Source organism: Dreissena polymorpha, chromosome 3, assembly GCF_020536995.1.
Source record: "Dreissena polymorpha isolate Duluth1 chromosome 3, UMN_Dpol_1.0, whole genome shotgun sequence".
NCBI classification, from domain to species: Eukaryota; Metazoa; Mollusca; class Bivalvia; order Myida; family Dreissenidae; genus Dreissena; species Dreissena polymorpha.
The window spans coordinates 116430783-116453079 of NC_068357.1; the positions used below are offsets into that span (position 1 = coordinate 116430783).

General features: G+C 34.5%; 1 protein-coding gene across 6 annotated transcripts in view; it reads left to right on the top strand.

The window, feature by feature from the left end:
* The window catches only part of LOC127871140 (uncharacterized), a 210633-nt gene that overhangs the window by 173041 nt on the left and 15295 nt on the right, over nt 1-22297 (top strand). The window contains exon 1 of one of the 6 annotated variants that reach the window (XM_052413866.1): nt 11253-11355. The exons of 2 other annotated variants lie outside the window; for them this stretch is intronic. The gene's annotated coding sequence lies outside the window, so the exon portion shown is untranslated. Of the gene's footprint in view, nt 1-11252; nt 11356-17611; nt 17733-22297 lie in introns of those variants that run through there. 3 more of the 6 variants (XM_052413862.1, XM_052413861.1, XM_052413865.1) reach the window with 3 other exon arrangements.

Consider the following 22297-nt stretch of genomic DNA (forward strand, 5'->3'; position numbering starts at 1 on the left):
ACAAAAATAAAGTTCAAGAAAGAAAAAAGTAATTCACACCCAAGCTCGAACCACTGACCCTTGGAGTAAAGGTCTAGCGATCAAACGACTCGGCCATTCGCGCTAACATAGAAGCGGATGTATTTTAACAACAACGGAAATGTTCAAATCTGAAACAATTGTTTTTCAATTTTCTCAATTTATCAAAACGTGAAAAGGTCCCTTAAAAAAAAGCCCACAACTACATTCGTGTAACGGTGCTAGGATAATTAATGTAAAATATATACTATACATTTTTGGAATAAAACACACGAAATTGACAAAGTATTTAAGTAGAACGTCTTAAGTATCATGGATTGTATTACCTTTTAACACATTAAATTTCTAATGTGAAATGATTGACTGTCTGCGTCATAAAAAATCAGATAAATACGAACGACAATATATATAATATAATTATTATAATTGAACAACCCCTCGAAGTGCATAAATCCAGTCATGTTCATTTGTTGGTATGTGATGTATAAACCGAACTATTTTCGTGAAATATCACACTTCCTAGTCGAAACTTGTAGATGCATTAAAGTAAATGTGATGTTCGCTAGGTTTTGAGTATTGTTTTTTAACTGTTATTTAGGGTACGCATGTATGTATGTATGTACGTATGGAAGGCAAGTAGGCAGGCAGGCAGGAAGGCATGCAGGCTGGCAGGCAGTAGGCAGGCAAAACGGCAGTCAGGCAGGAGGCAGACAGGCAGGAGGCAGGAAGGAAGGGAGACAGGCAGGGAGGGAGTCAGGCATGCAGGGAGGGAGGTAGGCAGGCAGACAGGGATGGAGGCAGGAAATCATGGAGGGAGGGAGGAACGGAGGGAGGGAGGCAGGCGGGCAGGCAGGCGGGCAGGGGGGGGGGAGGAAAGCAGGGAGGTCGGGAGACGGGCAGACAGTCTCGCGGAGAGGAAGACAGGCAGGTAAGCAGGCAGGAAGGCATTAAGGGAAGGAGGCAGGGAGGAAGGCAGAGAGGTAGGCAGGGAAGGAGGAAGGAAAGGAGGCAGTGGGTGTAGGGGGGCCGGCAGGGAGGTCGGACGGCAGGTAGGTAGATAGGTACCTACCCAATACTTTTACGATTGGTTTAAGTGTATGGGAGGCAATGCTTGACAGGCAACATGCATATATAGAGTCTAACGTAGCACCTTATCTACGCTGCATTGTTGCATTACGGGTTAACGTCTAAAAACGTCTGAACTCTCGCATTCAATTGTTCCGATATTCACGGTATTCTGAATGAGTCGCATCTTACGGAAATCGGTGTTATGCTATATGCTTTCGCGACCTCTGATCCGGAGCTTTCATGCCGCTTAAAGTCACGCATGGTGCCATTGTCTTATAAAGCGAACGGAGTAGCTCCTGATCCGATTACTCCGATGTTACCAGTTACGCCGGTTGCTCATGAGATAAGAACCTTTTTCGCATGTCGCGGATCATAAATCTCCACACATTATAGCCAAGCGATTAAACATACGTGTACTAATTCACCATTGCTCACTGTATTCATTTTACCACAAAAAAATGAATTTTTGATGACGGAAAAAGTAATAAGAAAAATAATATTCCAGCTTAAAATGAAATAAAGAGAAGAATACGTTGCATGCCCTTCCAGCTGTTACGGTGTATTTTTTTACTTTGCTTGTTATAATTTTACGTGGTGACCTTTAGTGCATTTATTTTGATTGCACAATAATATTTTAAGCTACTTTCATATAAAATTTGTACAGAGCTGGTACTATATTTTTACCTCACCGGTCCGTTATACACTCGTTGATAAATCAAGTAGTATATTTAATATATTTGCTCGAAAGCTAAAATGCAAAGGGCAGTTCTATTATAACTTGGTAAAACTCGCTCAACTACAAACATTTATAAAGGACATTCAGGGACAGTCCTTTACATCGGTGACAAAAATAGAGCAGTACATCATGTGTTCATTTGTATTACGTGTATGTATTCTGACTAAATACCTTGAGGAATGTATACCAATAAATGTTAGAAAAAGATATGAGCTGTCTAATGTTAATAACATGATACGATTGGATGTAGTATTTGTAACTCAACTATTCATTGATGCAACGTATACTGCGCGTTCTTTGACGACATTGTTACAGATGTTAGCAAATGAATAATTACTCCTATAAATGATGCAGTTAAAAAACAATGAGTTGATTGCTTATTGTAAAATGCATGTATAATGCAAACCGATGGCTTACTTAAAATTCATTAAATCCAACCGTACCAACAATTGAGAGCTTCTGACAAAATCTTTTGAGTCCCGAATAAAAAAAAAATCGATTGTTTCCGCGATTAAAATCCGCAGTAAATTATTCCACCACCTGATAATGTGAATTAAATACGCAATATTTCTTTTAATCGTCGAAATCTTATTTAAAGTCTTTATGGTAAAAACGGGCCTGGACGTCATAGAAACATCTTGACATAACGGTAGATGAATACCGGTTACCTACTGTGATCTGCAGCAATTTTGCCGTTAGTTTTAATGACACTTTATAATTATTTGCGACTCTATAAAGTATGAACAGTTTTCTTGTTAACATAACAGCTATTTATTCTTTATTAGAATGTGGCGGTTCATAATATGGTCTTAAATTTGTACTTATTTTCTGTTTCTGTTTTGTTAATGCTTCTCTTTGGCCATGTGCAGCGGATCTCTTAAGTACAGAATCTTCTGGTGGAGGTTACCACGTTCATCATGTGTGTATCGATTGTGGATCTTAAAGTAGCCCTCTTATTGACAGGGCCCGGCAACAGGTAGCCTAGCTTGGACTTTCCCGCGGTGGAACCTTCTCCGTGAAGGACAGTGACTTTAAACAAATCAAAGAAGTGGTCTGCGCCGATCACAATGGTGATTTTTAAGCATTGAATCGTTTTAACTGGGTGTGCTAGCTTCAGCCTCTGTAGGAACGGGAATATTGTCGCGACCGAGGTGAGCCCTGTGTCGATGGGTTTTACATTGCTGGAACGATCAGAATACTTAACGGGATCATCTCGTTCTAGTCCGTCTGTACGTGGATGGAAGCGCGATCAACGTGTTGGGTTCTAATATCACTTCCACCTAACGATGCAATGGTTATAGTTACTGTTAGTACGGCGTCCGTTGTAAAGTCATGCAATAGTTCGAGGCTTCTTTAGCGGAAATGATGGCTGTAGACCATAATGCACTAGTACGCAAGTTGGTCTGAAGCTACGCTGGGCGCATATGATATCAGCCGCGTTCTGTGAAAACTGGGCTTAATGCATGTGCGGAAAGTGTCGTCACAGATAAGCCTATGCAGTCCGCACAGGCTAATCAGGGACGACATTTTCCGCTTTTATGGTATGTTTAGTTTCAAGGAAGTCCCTCCTTACCGAAAATCAAGTTTAGCCGGAAAGTATCGTCCCTGATTAGCCTGTGCGGACTGCACATGCTAATCTGGGATGACACTTTTTGCACATGCATTAAAGCCAGTTTTGAACTTTTCTGAGAACAATTAAGGCTCATAATGCGCTTTTACGCAGGTTGTTCTGGAGCTACGCTGGGCGCATATTACGTAATGTCCGTTTTCGTCTGACAAGGCCTCGTTTACACTGGCGATGTCCATTCAGGTCCCTGATGGCATTATACACATATTACGCTATTCCTTTTGTCCCCTATAGGTTTCACCGGAGGGGACCTATGGTTTGCGCTCTGTGCGTCTGTGGGTCTGTGAGTCTGTCACACTTTTCTGGATCCTGCGATAACTTTAACAGTTCTTAATATGTTTTCATGAAACTTGAAACATGGATAGATGACAATATGGACATTATGCACGTCATTTCATTTTGTTCCTACGTCAATAATTCTGGTTGCTATGGCAACCGAAAAAATAAATTTCTTTAAAATGGTGGAATTTCTGACAATGGTGGAGCCGGTAGGGGACCATATTGCTTGACAATAGCCTTGTTCACAGATAATTTCTTAAACAAGCTGGTGATATTTTCCAATTTGATTCTTTATTAAGCTAATACAGCAACGACAAAAAGAAAAAAAAACACAATATTTAACAGTGAAAGTGTTTCTTAAAACATGAATAATATTAAACACGATTCACACTTTGATAGAAAACAGGACATGTCTTTAACAAAGACTAGTTGCGTTGAACTTAATATTGCGATGAAACTGACATTATTTTGATAACATTTTGTCGCATTACAAGACAACTGTTTTTAATTTATATTGACAGGATCTGTACGTTTGTAGATATAATATATATTCACACTTATTGAATTATAACGAAAGGAAGCAGGGTCGCGAGATCGATAGGAATGTTTGCAGAGCGCTTATGTTGTTTTTACAAAAATCACTTCTGGTTATCGCGGATAAGTAATTATTTATATCTGATGTTGAAAACATGATTCAAATGTGTTTAATGAAAACATATGCTAGAAAACAGTCCCACGACCGATGGCGTTTTTGTATTTGCATCATGTGTGCTTTCAGAAATAAAGTGTCTGCTTTCCTATTAAAAAACATGGTTAATTGTGTGAATGATAACAACTGTTCAGGGCACACAATAACTGCGTTAAAGCCCCATTACTACTCAAAATCAACGAACATTTCGTACAAGATTCCGTACAATAAAGTTTAACAATTAGAAATCAGTGTTCCTAATGGCAATTGTCGAAATTTCAACGCCAGATGTGGTATGGTAAAATAGATGTTTGTAAATACAAAATAAAATACAATATGTTCGTTGTTATTTTTTGTTTTGCATATTTAATTCTTTTTTAATTTCCCGCAGTGATATCTATTCATGCGACACATGAACAATAACATGGTATCATTTTAGCGTTTGTGCGTCGTATGAATAGATATAATTAATTGTGTCACAAACAAATAAAATCGAGCATTTGTATCTACAAAAATCTATGCAATCATACCACATCTAGCGTTGAATGTGGGGTTATTGCTGTAAGGAACACTGATTGTTAAGTTGTTATCTTGATTTTACGAAATTTTAGTTGATTTTGAGCGTTACAGAGGCTGCTTTAATTGTTATTTGTCAAAATGCATTCGAACATTTGTTTCAGCATCTTAATATGTGAATAATTATGTAAATTCATCCCATAACGTATGGAACACTTGTTGGTGGACATTAAAAAATTGGACCGTGCTCGGTGAAAAGGGGATTTGTTGCATAATTATGCGTAAATTGTCGTCCGAGATTAGCCTGTGAAGTCCTAAAAGGCTTATTGGGGAGGAAACTTACCAACTTAATGATATTTTTCGTTACAAGAAAATCTCTTATAAGCAAAATCAAGTTTAGGCGGAAAGTGTCGTCCCACATAATCCTGTGCTAACTGCACATGCTTATCGGGGATAACACTTGACGCATATGCATTAAACCCCTTTTTGCTCAGGGCCCGGTCAAATTGTATGTTTGCATTTCATGAAATAATAAAATGTTTGCTCAATTCAATTTGGTATTAAATTTTGTTCGCTTCACTTCACTTGACATGCAGTTTGAACGACCCTTGGGGCAGGTAAACTAGCAACAAGTTTTTTTAAAGCATCGAACGAATCATAAACGTGTTTCGGATTGTATGTTTGTCATTCATATCTGTAACTTCGATAGGGTTTAAATAATTCATTACGGCAGGATTACGATTTCATTAATCGGGTTATGGGTCAGAGTGGTTAGCATTCGATACAACGCTATCAAAAATAGTGTGGTTTAAAATACATTTCGATAATAGGGATGGAAAAACAGAAAATGTCTTTCGACAAAGGGATGGAAGAACAGAAAATGGATGTGTATATCGTTGTAAATGTATTGTTATAAGCAATGAATTAAAGTTGTCATTAAGGTAAATACAATTTAGTTTTTGTTTTGCTGCTGATTTTTTTTTCAGTTTTTAGCAAGAAAAATATCACACTCTCGATTCGTTTTTTATTTCTTTTCATATTTTCAAAAGGAAAGTATTAAAAGTAACAGTTTATAGTGGAACTATTTCGGCCCTAAAACGAAAAATAGGGCTCGCTAAAGCTCGCCCTATTTTTTTGTTCTAAGCCTCACCGGATAATCTTTCTCCATCCCGGCACCAACCATGTATTTTCTATATCTCCATTCCTGTCGCCCTTCGGATAGTCTCAAGGTATCGCTAAGTCTCAACCTTGTTCATGATGAGATGTTATCTTTCCATCTTGCTCCCTTTCTGTACAGTGCCTTGTAGAACTGTCATTGCAAGCTATGGTGGTCTGAGGACATTTCCATTCGACATGAGTTTCCGTCTTTTCATGGCGGTCAGAAGATAGTAGTGGGGTCCGATTGCATTCCAGCTTCTGTATCGGGCCTCTTTGTTGGTGATGCGGTCTTTGAAGGAGATACCGAGGAGTCTTCGGACGCATCTCATTCCCACGGCCTGTATCTTTATGTCCAAGTCCTTTCTTAGCGTGCGTGACTCTCAGACGTACAGGAATATGTACATTACAAGGGTGCGCATCAGTTTGATCTTTGAGCTGAGTACTATATTAATGTATTTCCAGATGTCAAAAGTTGTAGGAGTGCTGCTGCAGTTTTTGCGAGTATATCATGCTTGGATCCTACATCTGTGACGATTGCTTCCAGATAGTTGAAGCTGGTGACGGTTTCTAGCTGCTCGTCATAGTCCCTGATGTCGTTGTTGTTGTTGGTCATTAGTTTGGTCTATCTGCACTGATCTGCATGCCGGATGTTATGGAGGTTTTCTCAAATCGCCCCAAAGGCAATGGAGGTTTACTTTCATCATTCCATTAGGTTGTTTAACTCCGTCTCGCTTCCGGCTGCGCCATCTATGTCATCGGCAAAATGTACGTTTAGATGGTCATGTCGCCAATTCTGAATTTCTCATCAATGCATCCCAGGGCGTAAGTCATAATCCTCTTTAAAAAGTTGTAAAAGAGGGTGGGGGAAAGAAAAAAGCAGTGTCTCACTCCATCTATAGTTCAGAACCAGTCCTTTATGCTGCTGTTGAAATAGACAACACTGGTGGATTTGACATAGAGATGTTCGATGATTCGAGTCAGGTTTTGCGTTAAGGTTGTACAGCGATATGGTACCCACAATGCTGCATGACTTACCCTGCCATATGCCTCCTTAAATCAATGAAGATATGGTAGGGGTTAAGAAAGTCCCTTTCTAGCAAAATTTCAGTTCAAGCGGAAAGTGTCGTTCGTCATTATCATGTGCGGACTGCACAGGCTAATCTTGGACGACACTTCACGCACATGCATTAAACCCCCTTTATACAGAGAGCGGCAAAAATGCATTAATTGTGACGTATTTATTGCTAATAAACCTACATTATTCACGAATGCTGCATTTGACATTGTTCATACTATAGTCTTACTGACTTTACTAAGTACTATAAAAAACAGGAATTAGTAGGACACGTTTAAATACGTGTATATTTCGGGATACTAACATCGAATTGTCCCTTTAATGTTGCATGCAGTTACGAGTGCAATTTTAACTCAACATAAATACATACGTAATTAATTAGCGTGTACATTTGCTTTTTGAAATAAAGAAGAATAGAACTTATCGAACATATTTAAATTAATCAAGAGTACATTTTGTAACAAAGCAATTTCACCAATTGTTTAATTTTATCGATATCGATAACAATGCTATGTTATTGGCCACACAAACATAATAATGATTTATTATTCATGAATGACACAAAAATCATCTGGCGAATATTGTGGACGTTGTGACATTGCTGATATTAAATAGCATCCGGAAACATAAGAAACATAAACAAATGACTTGCATGTAATTTTGCAATCACGGATTTTAGTTAGTAACATATATATTTAAAGTATTTGTTCTATATGTTTATGTTCTACAAATTTAATCTGAAAGGTAATCATTTGTAGTCGATTCATGTTTGCGTTTATACAAAATTAAAGTTTACAATAGTTTACGATATTTGTTCGATTATTGGTTATTAATCGCCGCACTGCCACTTGAAACATGTTGTCACATAAAGACCAAGTTTAAACGGTAATGGATGAATACGTGTAACATGAAACCCCCACTGTTAACAGGACGATTTTGGTGGATACTCAAAACCACTGATTTTTTTATAGTCAATACATTAGCCTGTTGTGTTAAAAGGGTTTGTCTGTGTTATGCATATTTATGTTTTATATTCCATTATATTTTATGACAAACATAAATTATTTATCATCTAACCATTTAGAATAAAAACAAACACATTTGTTTAGGTGTCATGACAAGCAGGGTATTTTATTTCTTGAAACACACGCACGGAGTGGGTGTTTGTATCTGACAGGGCTTTCTGCACATAAATGCAAGAAACAAATCTTCTGACGATCGAATGTGTTCAATGAGCAACAGATATCGACCCCAATGGCACCGCTCAGTTGAAAAGTCTCGAGACGTCAGTAAACGTTGCGACATCCTTCTCATATATTTAAGAACTGAAACGATACTAAATCCATTCTGTAGAACACGTCGTTATACGTATCATTAAACATGCTCATGCATTACATGTGAATAATTGAATATTATTAATACCCATCAGACGTCAAGCCTAAACTCAAAATCATACAATTGCACAATTTAACTACACAATTCAAAATCACAAGCCCAAACAAGGACGCCACGGCCCTAACAACCGCCCGTCCGCCGCCGATGCCCAAAGCGCACCGAGGACGCCCCCTATGCCCATCCACAACGCCTATTTGCGAAAAGTACATAAAGTGAACCATTAGTTTTGATAAAACAGCTGCGATAATTACAAGATTTATTCATTACCATCAATTGAGAGAAGTGCACATGACTTCACGTACACCCCAAACAATAATCGTCGGTAACGAACGATTCAGGTGTAACCGCGAGCGGGATACGCAACCCTACTGCTCATTTTTCATTTTTCTTTTAATGGCAGGGGGACGTATGAGGACCAATGGCTAAAGACCGGTGTCTAGGTGCCTTCATCACCTCCTGAAACCTCTAATTTTAGAGAAATCTACAAATAATCAGCTGTTACTATATCGTAAACGTTAAGTATTCTTTTTAGAAAACTATGTAAATCCCATGGTAAAATGTCCGGAACCAATGCCCCTTTCTATCTCAAGTCAGTCATCCGTCTGCTCTCATAAAACTCACTGAAACACATAAAACATTATATTAACATCAACACACAAACAGAGCATAAATAAATAAAACGATTTAAATCAAGTCTTCGCTCTACCCTGCTTGGCTGTCGAATGACTTAACCTACAAATCTGTGCACGAGGAAATCTTGATTTCCGCACCATTGGACATATATCACCTTCAAAAACCTGTATAACCAGTTTATTCATTCACACAACGATAATAAATACATTTATGTTTTATATTCCATTACATTTTATGACAAACATAAAATATTTATCATCTAACCATTTAGAATAAAAACAGACACATTTGTTTAGGTGTCATGACAAGCAGGGTATTTTATCGACAGAAAAAGAACGGGGCAAAAAAACAACGCACAACTAACAACATACAACACCAAGTACCATATATATTTACAAATCCAAACGAGAAGAAACAATTGTTTGTGTTTCATCCGAATCTCTCACGCAGTGATCCTAAGCGCCAACAGTCTTCCACTGCCCATGGTTTTTTAACACTATCAGATACACCGCTATTTGCAACAGCAGTTGCTTCCCCTGACCGAAATTAATGCAACCCGTAAACATTAGGTTTAAGTCAAATTTCACGAAAGATGTGGTGCAAAATATCTAATTGTCTACTGTAACTCATCTGCTTTGAGCCAACTAAAATGTATTTATTCATTTTCTTACCATTTGTTATGTTTCTAAACGAAACATATATTGCAATATCTAGAATAGTTTCAACCAAGATACATTTTTTCAAGTAGAAGACAGGGCATAAAACTGCATTTGTTTTACAAAATGTCAAAACCTGTTCGCCCTTGCACAATTGAACCATTTTAATATTGAAAATAATAATTATAGCACAATCCTCAAAAATATTGTATCGCATCCTTTCAATTCAAAGTCCCCAAACCGCCACCCCCCCCCCAAAAAAAAAAAAGCACCAAACACACCGTTACACATCTCACATCAAAGAATCAAAGCCTCTACACATCCGCTTTAGTCACTAAGCACCTCCGAACCAGCGGCCCAGAATTGGCCCTTTTCAATCCGTCATCAGAAAACACAACCAAACCAGAATTACAACGACCACACGATCCCACAACCCCACGAGCCCACGAAATGCCACACACAATCGCGTCTACCCCAGAGGCAGACAGACACGAAACACACACACCAACATTTTAAATTGACTTTCTGTAACAAAACCGTTTCCCTTGCTTTCTTTTTTGCAAGTATTTTCCAATTTGAAATAAATATTACCCTTGCTATCTTTTTTGCAAGTATTATACTTTTAAAACTATTATTTTTAACCCTTGCTTTCTTTTTTGCAAGTACTGTTTTTGCTTTCTTTTTTGCAAATATTCCATTCCTCGTGTACTGTACACGACTTCGTAAGCACCAGGTGCAAACGGACATACACCAACATGGTTTCTATACATACTTAATGGCTATACAAAAACAACATCCATTGAATCATTTCTACACATATAAACACGTGAAAAATCCCAACTATACCATAAGTATAGCAAAACAGTCAAACCATTCATATCACTGATTCACATATAAACGACATATAGTATAGTTAAATTCGAATAGCAAGAACATTTCTTGAAAAAGGTCTTGAACTGAAACAGAGTGGTTATTACTCATACAAATAGTTTGCCCTTTGTCAAACACAATAATATCATTCTCAAAGTGCATTTGTACATTACCAGCCTCAAATAAGAATGGCCAAAATGCTGCACTAGGCCATCTGTGTACCACCAAAACGCCATATGCGTTGCATTCTAGAAAGTGCAAAATTGTTTTTCCTATGAGATAAATAGGGGCATCAACCAACTCAAATCGGCATCCCCATCGCCAAAACGACACAAAAATAAATCAAATTTCACAATGAAATGTGGTTGAGAAAATAAATAAAACGATTTAAATCAAGTCTTCGCTCTACCCTGCTTGCCTGTCGAATGACTAAACCTACAAATCTGTGCACGAGGAAATCTTGATTTCCGCACCATTGGACATATATCACCTTCAAAAACCTGTATAACCAGTTTATTCATTCACACAACGATAATAAATACATTTATACGTTGACATGAGTCTCACAGTCTTAAGCTTCACCAATGGACTATAATGATTTTGGATACATAGCGGTTATAAATTGTCCTTCCGAAGGTGAGATCAATACATTCTTTAAGTATAGAAAGTTATGTAAAATGTATCTTTATTGTTAGAAAGCTTAAACACGTTAAATAAATAAAAATCAAAATGAAAAGGGGCCGTCTAAAAAGACGGTTAAGATTCAGGGGCAGGGAAGGAGTGTAAGAAAGAGTGACAGTTTGTGACAGGGGGGATTGGGTGGTGGTCATACCAACTGTGCCGTCACACATTTTTTTTAAATTAATTTATAAATTATTATATTTTTAAGAAGAAGTTAATGGCTTTAAAAATGTTTTTTAATTATTTTGTTAAACATTTGACTAACTAAAAATATCTTGAAATAAGATGGTTTGAAAAAACTTCACGGGTAATATATTATTATATTTTATATTATATTATGATATATCTGCCTATACTTGGTAGCCTTTTAAGACGATACTATTTCGATACCTTCTTAATGATTTTTTTTTGTTAAAGTTAATGGCTTTTTATTATGCAACATCCGCATTCATAACGAGATCTGTAGTTCATTATGAATGTTCCATTGTAACTGAATCTAAAACTAACTAGCCAGAGTTTAATGTTCAACTTAACTCTTTCAGTGCTGGAACCGAATTTTGAAGGCCTTTGCAAACACATTGGATCCAGATGAGACGCCACAGAACGTGGCGTCTCATCAGGATCCAAACTGTTTGCTATTCTGATAGTATTCTTTGAAAAAAATGGAAGAAAATGCTAATTTAAAACATTCAGCAGACGACATTTTAGCAGACGACAAATTTCCCAGCATGCAAAGGGTTAAGACATAATGTGAGTAATAATCGGAAACCTTATTTAAGTCTAAAATAATACAATCAAACAGGAATATAAAGCATTAAATTTGCCTCACTGCTAAGGATACATCTGTGCTATTTTATTTTCGCTTTTCTTTCATTGAAATATTTGTATTTTGTGGTTGAATGTAAATGTACTAGATCTTTTAAATTCTTCATGTTCCTCAACCACAATAACATCAATCATCATTATTAACATCATAAGCAAGACAAAATAAATAAATACATAGACTAATACATAAGACAAAGGCAAAATACTGGATCAATGTTATCTATATTTGAAAGTTTTAATGACAAGTCAGATATAAAACTTCGTGTTTATACACAGTCATTAAGATATCTTAACATACATCACGTTAAAACTTAATCTTACAACGTTATTTTAATCATAAATCCATTTACAACATATTAATAACATTTAAATTCTAAACATTGATACAAATATTAGTGCAACTTATTCAACACAGTGTTTTAAAGAAACCCTGAAATACAAACGAATAAAAACTTAGATATTCATTTACTAGTTTCATTAGAAAGTACATTCATAAGTCTTAAAACTTATTATGAATCTTTTCCATTTATCTTATCTACAATGTAAACTATTTCTATTAACTTTTTATAACTTAAATTTTATATTAAATGCGTATAATCTTTGTTTAAATTGTAGTCTTTATTTTGATAAACTTGTTTAACAAATTGCACCGCAGGAGTAATTCATGCTACCAATATCGTTAAATTTATGAGATGACTTTTTGGTTTAAACATTATATTATAAAGATAATTTTTAAAACGACTCAATAATAAATTAAATGCATGAATTTAATTATAAGAAAACAAGAAACAAAAATCGTATATGAATTCTTCTCCATAGATGTCCATATTACTCAATAATAAAACAATAATAAACCGGTGGCGAAAGATAAATGTACATGACGCGATATAATGTACAGATATATTTAAAGATTAAGGGCTAGTATCCTAAGTGTCACTATAAAGTATCTCAAGAGGCAGAGCAGAAAAAGAATATGGAAAAGAAGAAATTCAAAGAACACTTACGGAAGAAAGACACTTGACACCATCAATTATGTTCGGCTTTTGCCAGTTATCATATTAAGAGAAACATTTTGACAAGATGATACATCATTTGACAATAAGAGTGTATATATTCTTTTACTCCAGTGTAAGGTATTCACACCCAAAAACTAAGTTGTTTTGAGCGAAGAGAACAATCACATAGTGATTTTCGCAAATGGTCGTTATTAACCCATGTATGCCTTGCGCCTAGAAAAAAGGCCTTGGCAAACAGTGTAGATCCAGATGAGACGCCGCACGATGCGGCGTCTCATCAGGCTCTGCGCTGTTTGCATAAAGAAATTTCTGTAAGAAATATTCTACATATAGAAATCAATATACTAGACATCCCTAATTTTGGAAATAAATTGATCCAATTTGGAAGGACGGGAGAATCCACTAGGCATAAATGGGTTAAGGGTTGTATACTCAAATGTGCGATCGTGCGTGAAAGATCGAACTAACTCTTGTACCAATACTGAATTATTCAGACGATTTTGTGAGATTGTTGCTAAGAGAGGTTAAAAAAAGAGGACAACTTTTAAGAATATTTCAAGTCTTCAGAAACCGCATTCCAAACTTGTGTTGCTGTTTTAAAAATAAGCATCAATATGATTCACTTCTTGCCTGAACAAGAGGTACAGCTAAACGCAGCTTTTTGTTTATACGGTCGTAACGAGTTTGTGGGTGGAGTGGAATAAGATTCGAGAAGTATACAACAGAAGGAGAAACAGTCTGTGATTCTGACTACTTTATTCAAGTGTAAAGATTTAAGATAATGCTCTTTTCGGAACATTTTGACGTATGCCCTGTTCTATTAATATTCCAAACTAGTAGATGTAAAGGTAATATATATTTATCATAGATAATCGTTTATATTATAACAGAATATCTACCCAATATAACATTTATTAAATAGCTGTTTATCGCTCACCAATACAGTATTCCTAGCTTAACATCATTCTATTATTTACAAAAAAGTAAAAACCAGTTTATATTACAAACGAGATTATTTTATGTTCGATACTGTACATTTTCTATGTATTAATGGTTTTAGTTCTAAAGGTCATTGAGTGTAACATTTCACTTACTTAACATTGTCTAAAGCAAGTTTCTTTATACCATTAACTTCGTTATACATTTGCCAAAATCTACACTTAATATGGCACTTTAGTCTCCAATATAAATATGAGTCGTGTTTTGAGAAAGCTGGGCATAATGCATTTGCGTAAAGTGTCGTCCTAGATTAGCCTGTGCAGTCCGCACAGGCTAATCAGGAACGACACTTTTCGTCTAAACTGGATTTTCGGTAAGGAGGGACTTACTTGAAACTAAAAATACCATAACAGCGGAAAATGACGTCCCTGATTAGCCTGTGCGGACTGCACAGTTAAATCTGGGACGACACTTAACGCACATGCATTATGCCCAGTTTTCTCAGGACGCGACTCATATCATTAAAATAGGTTTAAACGATTGGTTTACCGCACTAACATCTCAACAATCATGTCCTTACATGTGTCTGCATTGTTAATATGTAAGAGTGCATAGAAAACGAATACTACAAATCGTTTTGTTACACTATTTCTGATATTTTTTATCTCAAGTAAGGACCACAATGGAAATAAGGATTTACTTCCTATTTTGTGATATCCTTGTATTTTAATGTTTGCGACATGGTTTAAATTTTATGTACACACACACACACATATATATATATATATATATATATATATATATATATATATATATATATATAACATTTATTTACCAATAATAGTATTATTATTTTACTGTCTCAAATTTTTAGATTAAGTTATATAATTGATTGAATTTATATAAACCTGTATATTTGTTTGCTTGATTTATTAACTGTGATTTTTATTGGTTTGATATGTCTTATGCCATAAGCAGATAAAACTTGTTTTATGTGTAATATATGCTTTATGTAGCATGTTTTACAAATTGTTAAAATATTTAATAAATGAATGAATGAATAAAAAAGGATATTTATATATATATATATATATATATATATATATATATATATATATATATATATATATATATATATATATATATATATATATATATATATATATATATATGCGCTGACATTAAACAATGTATGCTTATCAAGTTAAAAGTTGTTTAAAGCGATTTTATTGGACCATTATAAGTTTGGTATAAACTGGTGTACAAGTACCTGTAAATAACTTGATGTTGTGTTATTGTGGTTACACAAGTTACACGTTTGGTATAAACTGGTGAAGAAGTACTGTAAATTATGAAGGTTTTACTTTGGTAAAACAAGAAATTAAGTATGTCTTTATGTCGTAAACAAGGAAGTTTACTGTCTGAAAGTCGTCGTATGAAGGTTATCTCTTGTGTGTTTGTGTTCATGAAAATATAAACTTTAAAGGGACAAATTCACAGATGTTGGCATATATTGATGTTTGTCAATAAGTGCTTTAAACTGATATATGTAAACATTGGAACCAAACATCTCCAGTAAAAACAACAATACAATTTAAAGAAAAAAAGTAGCCTCAACTGGGCTAAAAACACTAACCCGTGGAGAAAAAGCTTAACACGTATACCACTCGACCAATCGCGCTCATATTATGAAGGGTGTAGTTTATAACTGATATAAGCAATCCTCGTAATGTCACAAACTATAACGATAACAACATAACTCTCGAAATTATTCAATAATTTCAATCGCTGTATGACTTTCACGTTTTTAAATCGTCCAAAGATGAACACATTGGATATTTTAGAGCATAGTAAATGTTCAGTATTACTGTTTCCTTGCAAGTATCAAACTACAACGATAGTTTGCAAATGTTAATCAATTTGTTTCAATTTTGTCTATAACCTAAACGTTAAAAGCTTTCTTTAACAAGTCAGTATCCATTGATGTGTTTCAGTATATTTGCGTCTGCATATTTGTCGTCGGCCAAGTACGGTCCCAGATTATACATGATGTAACCAGTGTGTGCGTGTGCATAGAGTATGGTCGGCGTGCGAGAGATCAGTGTGTGCGTGTGCAAAGAGTATGGTCGGCGTGCGAGAGATCAGTGTGTGCGTGTGCAAAGAGTATGGTCGGCGTGCGAGAGATCAGTGTGTACGTGTTATTATATAGATATACGTTCCCTCTAAAACTAATATTTATCCCGGTCAGCTCCAGCGAAATATTCTTGCGCTAGTTGGCGTGTATGTTTCATTGTGATCTCCTTTCTTGAAACATGTTGAAATCCCATGGTGTTGTGAACAAACGATTTCAAAGACTATTGTTGATATACGAGGAATCTGTATTGGAAACTTACCCTGCCATATGCCTCCTTAAATCAATGAAGATATGGTAGAGGTTAAGAAAGTCCCTTCCTAGCAAAATTTCAGTTTAAGCGGAAAGTGTCGTTCGTCATTATCATGTGCGGACTGCACAGGCTAATCTTGGACGACACTTCACGCACATGCATTAAACCCCCTTTATACAGAGAGCGGCCAAAATGCATTAATTGTGACGTATTTATTGCTAATAAACCTACATTATTCACGAATGCTGCATTTGACATTGTTCATACTATAGTCTTACCAAGGTGACTTTACTAAGTACTATAAAAAACAGGAATTAGTAGGACACGTTTAAATACGTGTATATTTCGGGATACTAACATCGAATTGTCCCTTTAATGTTGCATGCAGTTACGAGTGCAATTTTAACTCAACATAAATACAAACGTAATTAATTAGCGTGTACATTTGCTTTTTGAAATAAAGAAGAATAGAACTTATCGAACATGTTTAAATTAATCAAGAGTACATTTTGTAACAAAGCAATTTCACCAATTGTTTAATTTTATCGATATCGATAACAATGCTATGTTATTGGCCACACAAACATAATAATGATTTATTATTCATGAATGACACAAAAATCATCTGGCGAATATTGTGGACGTTGTGACATTGCTGATATTAAATAGCATCCGGAAACATAAGAAACATAAACAAATGACTTGCATGTAAATTTGCAATCACGGATTTTAGTTAGTAACATATATATTTAAAGTGTTTGTTCTATACGTTTATGTTTTACAAATTTTATCTGAAAGGTAATCATTTGTAGTCGATTCATGTTTGCGTTTATACATAATTAAAGTTTACAATAGTTTACGGTATTTGTTCGATTATTGGTTATTAATCGCCGCACTGCCACTTGAAACATGTTGTCACATAAAGACCAAGTTAAAACGGTAATGGATGAATACGTGTAACATGAAACCCCCACTGTTAACAGGACGTATTTGGTGGAAACTCAAAACCACTGATTTTTTTTATAGTCAATACATTAGCCTGATGTGTTAAAAGGGTTTGTCTGTGTTATGCATATTTATACGTTGACATGAGTCTCACAGTCTTAAGCTTCACCAATGGACTATAATGATTTTGGATACATAGCGGTTATAAATTGTCCTTCCGAAGGTGAGATCAATACATTCTTTAAGTATAGAAAGTTATGTAAAATGTATCTTTATTGTTAGAAAGCTTAAACACGTTAAATAAATAAAAATCAAAATGAAAAAGGGCCGTCTAAAAAGACGGTTAAGATTCAGGGGCAGGGAAGGAGTGTAAGAAAGAGTGACAGTTTGTGACAGGGGGGATTGGGTGGTGGTCATACCAACTGTGCCGTCACACATTTTTTTTAAATTAATTTATAAATTATTATATTTTTAAGAAGAAGTTAATGGCTTTAAAAATGTTTTTTAATTATTTTGTTAAACATTTGACTAACTAAAAATATCTTGAAATAAGATGGTTTGAAAAAACTTCACGGGTAATATATTATTATATTTTATATTATATTATGATATATCTGCCTATACTTGGTAGCCTTTTAAGACGATACTATTTCGATACCTTCTTAATGATTTTTTTTTGTTAAAGTTAATGGCTTTTTATTATGCAACATCCGCATTCATAACGAGATCTGTAGTTCATTATGAATGTTCCATTGTAACTGAATCTAAAACTAACTAGCCAGAGTTTAATGTTCAACTTAACTCTTTCAGTGCTGGAACCGAATTTTGAAGGCCTTTGCAAACACATTGGATCCAGATGAGACGCCACAGAACGTGGCGTCTCATCAGGATCCAAACTGTTTGCTATTCTGATAGTATTCTTTGAAAAAAATGGAAGAAAATGCTAATTTAAAACATTCAGCAGACGACATTTTAGCAGACGACAAATTTCCCAGCATGCAAAGGGTTAAGACATAATGTGAGTAATAATCGGAAACCTTATTTAAGTCTAAAATAATACAATCAAACAGGAATATAAAGCATTAAATTTGCCTCACTGCTAAGGATACATCTGTGATATTTTATTTTCGCTTTTCTTTCATTGAAATATTTGTATTTTGTGGTTGAATGTAAATGTACTAGATCTTTTAAATTCTTCATATTCCTCAACCACAATAACATCAATCATCATGATTACCATCATAAGCAAGACAAAATAAATAAAAAACATAGACTAATACTTAAGACAAAGGCAAAATAATGGATCAATGTTATCTATATTTGAAAGTTTTAATGACAAGTCGGATATAAAACTTCGTGTTTATACACAGTCATTAAGATATCTTAACATACATCACGTTAAAACTTAATCTTACAACGTTATTTTAATCATAAATCCATCTACAACATATTAATAACATTTAAATTCTAAACATTGATACAAATATCAGTGCAACTTATTCAACACAGTGTTTTAAAGAAACCCTGAAATACAAACGAATAAAAACTTAGATATTCATTTACTAGTTTCATTAGAAAGTACATTCATAAGTCTTAAAACTTATTATGAATCTTTTCCATTTATCTTATCTACAATGTAAACTATTTCTATTAACTTTTTATAACTTAAAGTTTATATTAAATGCGTATAATCGTTGTTTAAATTGTAGTCTTTATTTTGATAAACTTGTTTAACAAATTGCACCGCAGGAGTAATTCATGCTACCAATATCGTTAAATTTATGAGATGACTTTTTGGTTTAAACATTATATTATAAATAATTTTTAAAACGACTCAATAATAAATTAAATGCATGAATTTAATTATAAGAAAACAAGAAACAAAAATCGTATATGAATTCTTCTCCATAGATGTCCATATAACTCGGTTAAAACAATAATAAACCGGTGGCGAAAGATAAATGTACATTACGCGTTATAATGTAGAGATATATTAAAAGATTAAGGGCTAGTATCCTAAGTGTCACTATAAAGTATCTCAAGAGGCAGAGCAGAAAGAGAATAAGGAAAAGAAGAAATTCGACGAACACTAACGGAAGAAAGACACTTGACACCATCAATTATGTTCGGCTTTAGCCAGTTATCATATTAAGAGAAACATTTTGACAAGATGATACATCATTTGACAATTATAATAAGAGTGTATAGTTTCTTTTACTCCAGTGTAAGGTATTCACACCCAAAAACTAAGTTGTTTTGAGCGAAGAGAACAATCACATAGTGATTTTGGCAAATGGTCGTTATTAACCCATTTATGCCTAGCGTCTAGAAAAAAGGCCTTGGCAAACAGCGTTGACCCAGATGAGACGCCGCACACGACGGCGTCTCATCAGGCTCTGCGCTGTTTGCTTAAAGGAATTTCTGTAAGAAATATTCTGAAAATAGAAAATAAATATACTAGGCATCCTTTATTTTGGAAATAAATTGATCCAATTTGGAAGGACGGGAGAGTCCACTAGGCATAAATGGGTTAAGGGTTGTATACTCAAATGTGCGATCGTGCGTGAAAGATCGAACTAACTCTTGTACCAATACTGAATTATTTAGAAGATTTTGTGAGATTGTTGCTAAGAGAGGTTTAAAAAAGAGGACAACTTTTGAGAATCTTTCAAGTCTTCAGAAACCGCATTCCAAACTTTTGTTGCTGTTTTAAAAATAAGCATCAATATGATTCACTTCTTGCCTGAACAAGAGGTACAGCTAAACGCAGCTTTTTGTTTCTACGGTCGTAACGAGTTTGTGGGTGGAGTGGAATAAGATTCGAGAAGTAAACATTGCATAAGCTTTGTTTCATTTTGTTAAAGAGAAACAGTCTGTGTTCCTGACTTCTTTATTCAAGTGTTAAGATTTAAGATAATGCTTTTTTCGGAACATTTTGACGTATGACCTGTTCTATTAAAATTCCAAACTAGTGGATGTAAAGGTAATATATATTTATCATAGATAATCCTTTATTTTATAACAGAATATCTACCCAATATAACATTTATTAAATAGCTTATTATCGCTCACCAATACAGTATTCCTAGCTTTACATCAAACTATTATTTACAAAAAAGTAAAAACCAGTTTATATTACAAACGAGATTATTTTATGTTCGATACTGTACATTTTCTATGTATTAATGGTTTTAGTTCTAAATCATTGTGTGTATTTTACTTACTAAACATTTTTTAAAGAAAGTTTCTTTATACCATTAACTTCGTTATACATTTGCCAAAATCTGCACTTAATATGGCACTTAAGTCTCCAATATAAATGTGAGTCGTGTTCTGAGGAAGCTGGGCATAATGCATGTGCGTAAAGTGTCATCCCAGATTAGCCAATTCAGTCCGGACAGGCTTATCAGGGACGACACTTTCAGTCTAAACTGGATTTTCGGTAAGGAGGGACTTACTTGAAACTAAAAATACCATAACAGCGGAAAATGTCGTCCCTGATTAGCCTGTGCGGACTGCACAGGTAAATCTGGGACAACACTTTACGCACATGCATTATGCCCAGTTTTCTCAGGACGCGACTCATATCATTAAAATAGGTTTAAACGATTGGTTTACCGCACTAACATCTCAACAATCATGTCCTTACACGTGTCTGCATTGTTAATATGTAAGAGTGCATAGAAAACGAATACTACAAATCGTTTTGTTACACTATTTCTGATATTTTTTTATCTCAAGTAAGGACCACAATGGAAATAAGGATTTACTTCCTATTTTGTGATATCCTTGTATTTTAATGTTTGCGACATGGTTTAAATTTTATGTACACACACACACACACATATATATATATATATATATATATATATATATATATATATATATATATATATATATATATATATATATATATAACATTTATTTACCAATAATAGTATTATTATTTTCTGTCTCAAATTTTTAGATTAAGTTATGTTTGCGACATGGTTTAAATTTTATGTACACATGTATGGTTTAAATTATATAATTGATTGAATTTATATAAACCTGTATATTTGTTTGCTTGATTTATCAACTGTGATTTTTATTGGTTTGATATGTCTTATGCCATAAGCAGATAAAACTTGTTTTATGTGTAATTTATGCTTTATGTAGCATGTTTTACAAATTGTTAAAATATTTAATAAAAGAATGAATGAATAAAAAAGGATATATATATATGCGCTGACATTTGGACCATTATAAGTTTGGTATAAACTGGTGAACAAGTACCTGTAAATAACTTGATGTTGTGTTATTGTGGTTACACAAGTTACACGTTTGGTATAAACTGGTGAAGAAGTGCTGTAAATTATGAAGGTTTTACTTTGGTAAAACAAGAAATTAAGTATGTCTTTAAGTCGTAAACAAGGAAGTTTACTGTCTGAAAGTCGTCGTATGAAAATTATCTCTTGTGTGTTTGTGTTCATGAAAATATAAACTTTAAAGGGACAAATTCACAGATGTTGGCATGTATTGATGTTTGTCAATAAGTGCTTTAAACTGATATATGTAAACATTGGAACTAAACAGCTCCAGTAAAAACAACAATACAATTTAAAGAAAAAAAGTAGCCTCAACTGGGAGAAAGACACTAACCCGTGGAGTAAAAGATTAACACGTATACCACTCGACCAATCGCGCTCATATAATGAAGGGTGTAGTTTATAACTGATATAAGCAATCCTCGTAATGTCACAAACTATAACGATAACAACATAACTCTCCAAATTATTCAATAATTTC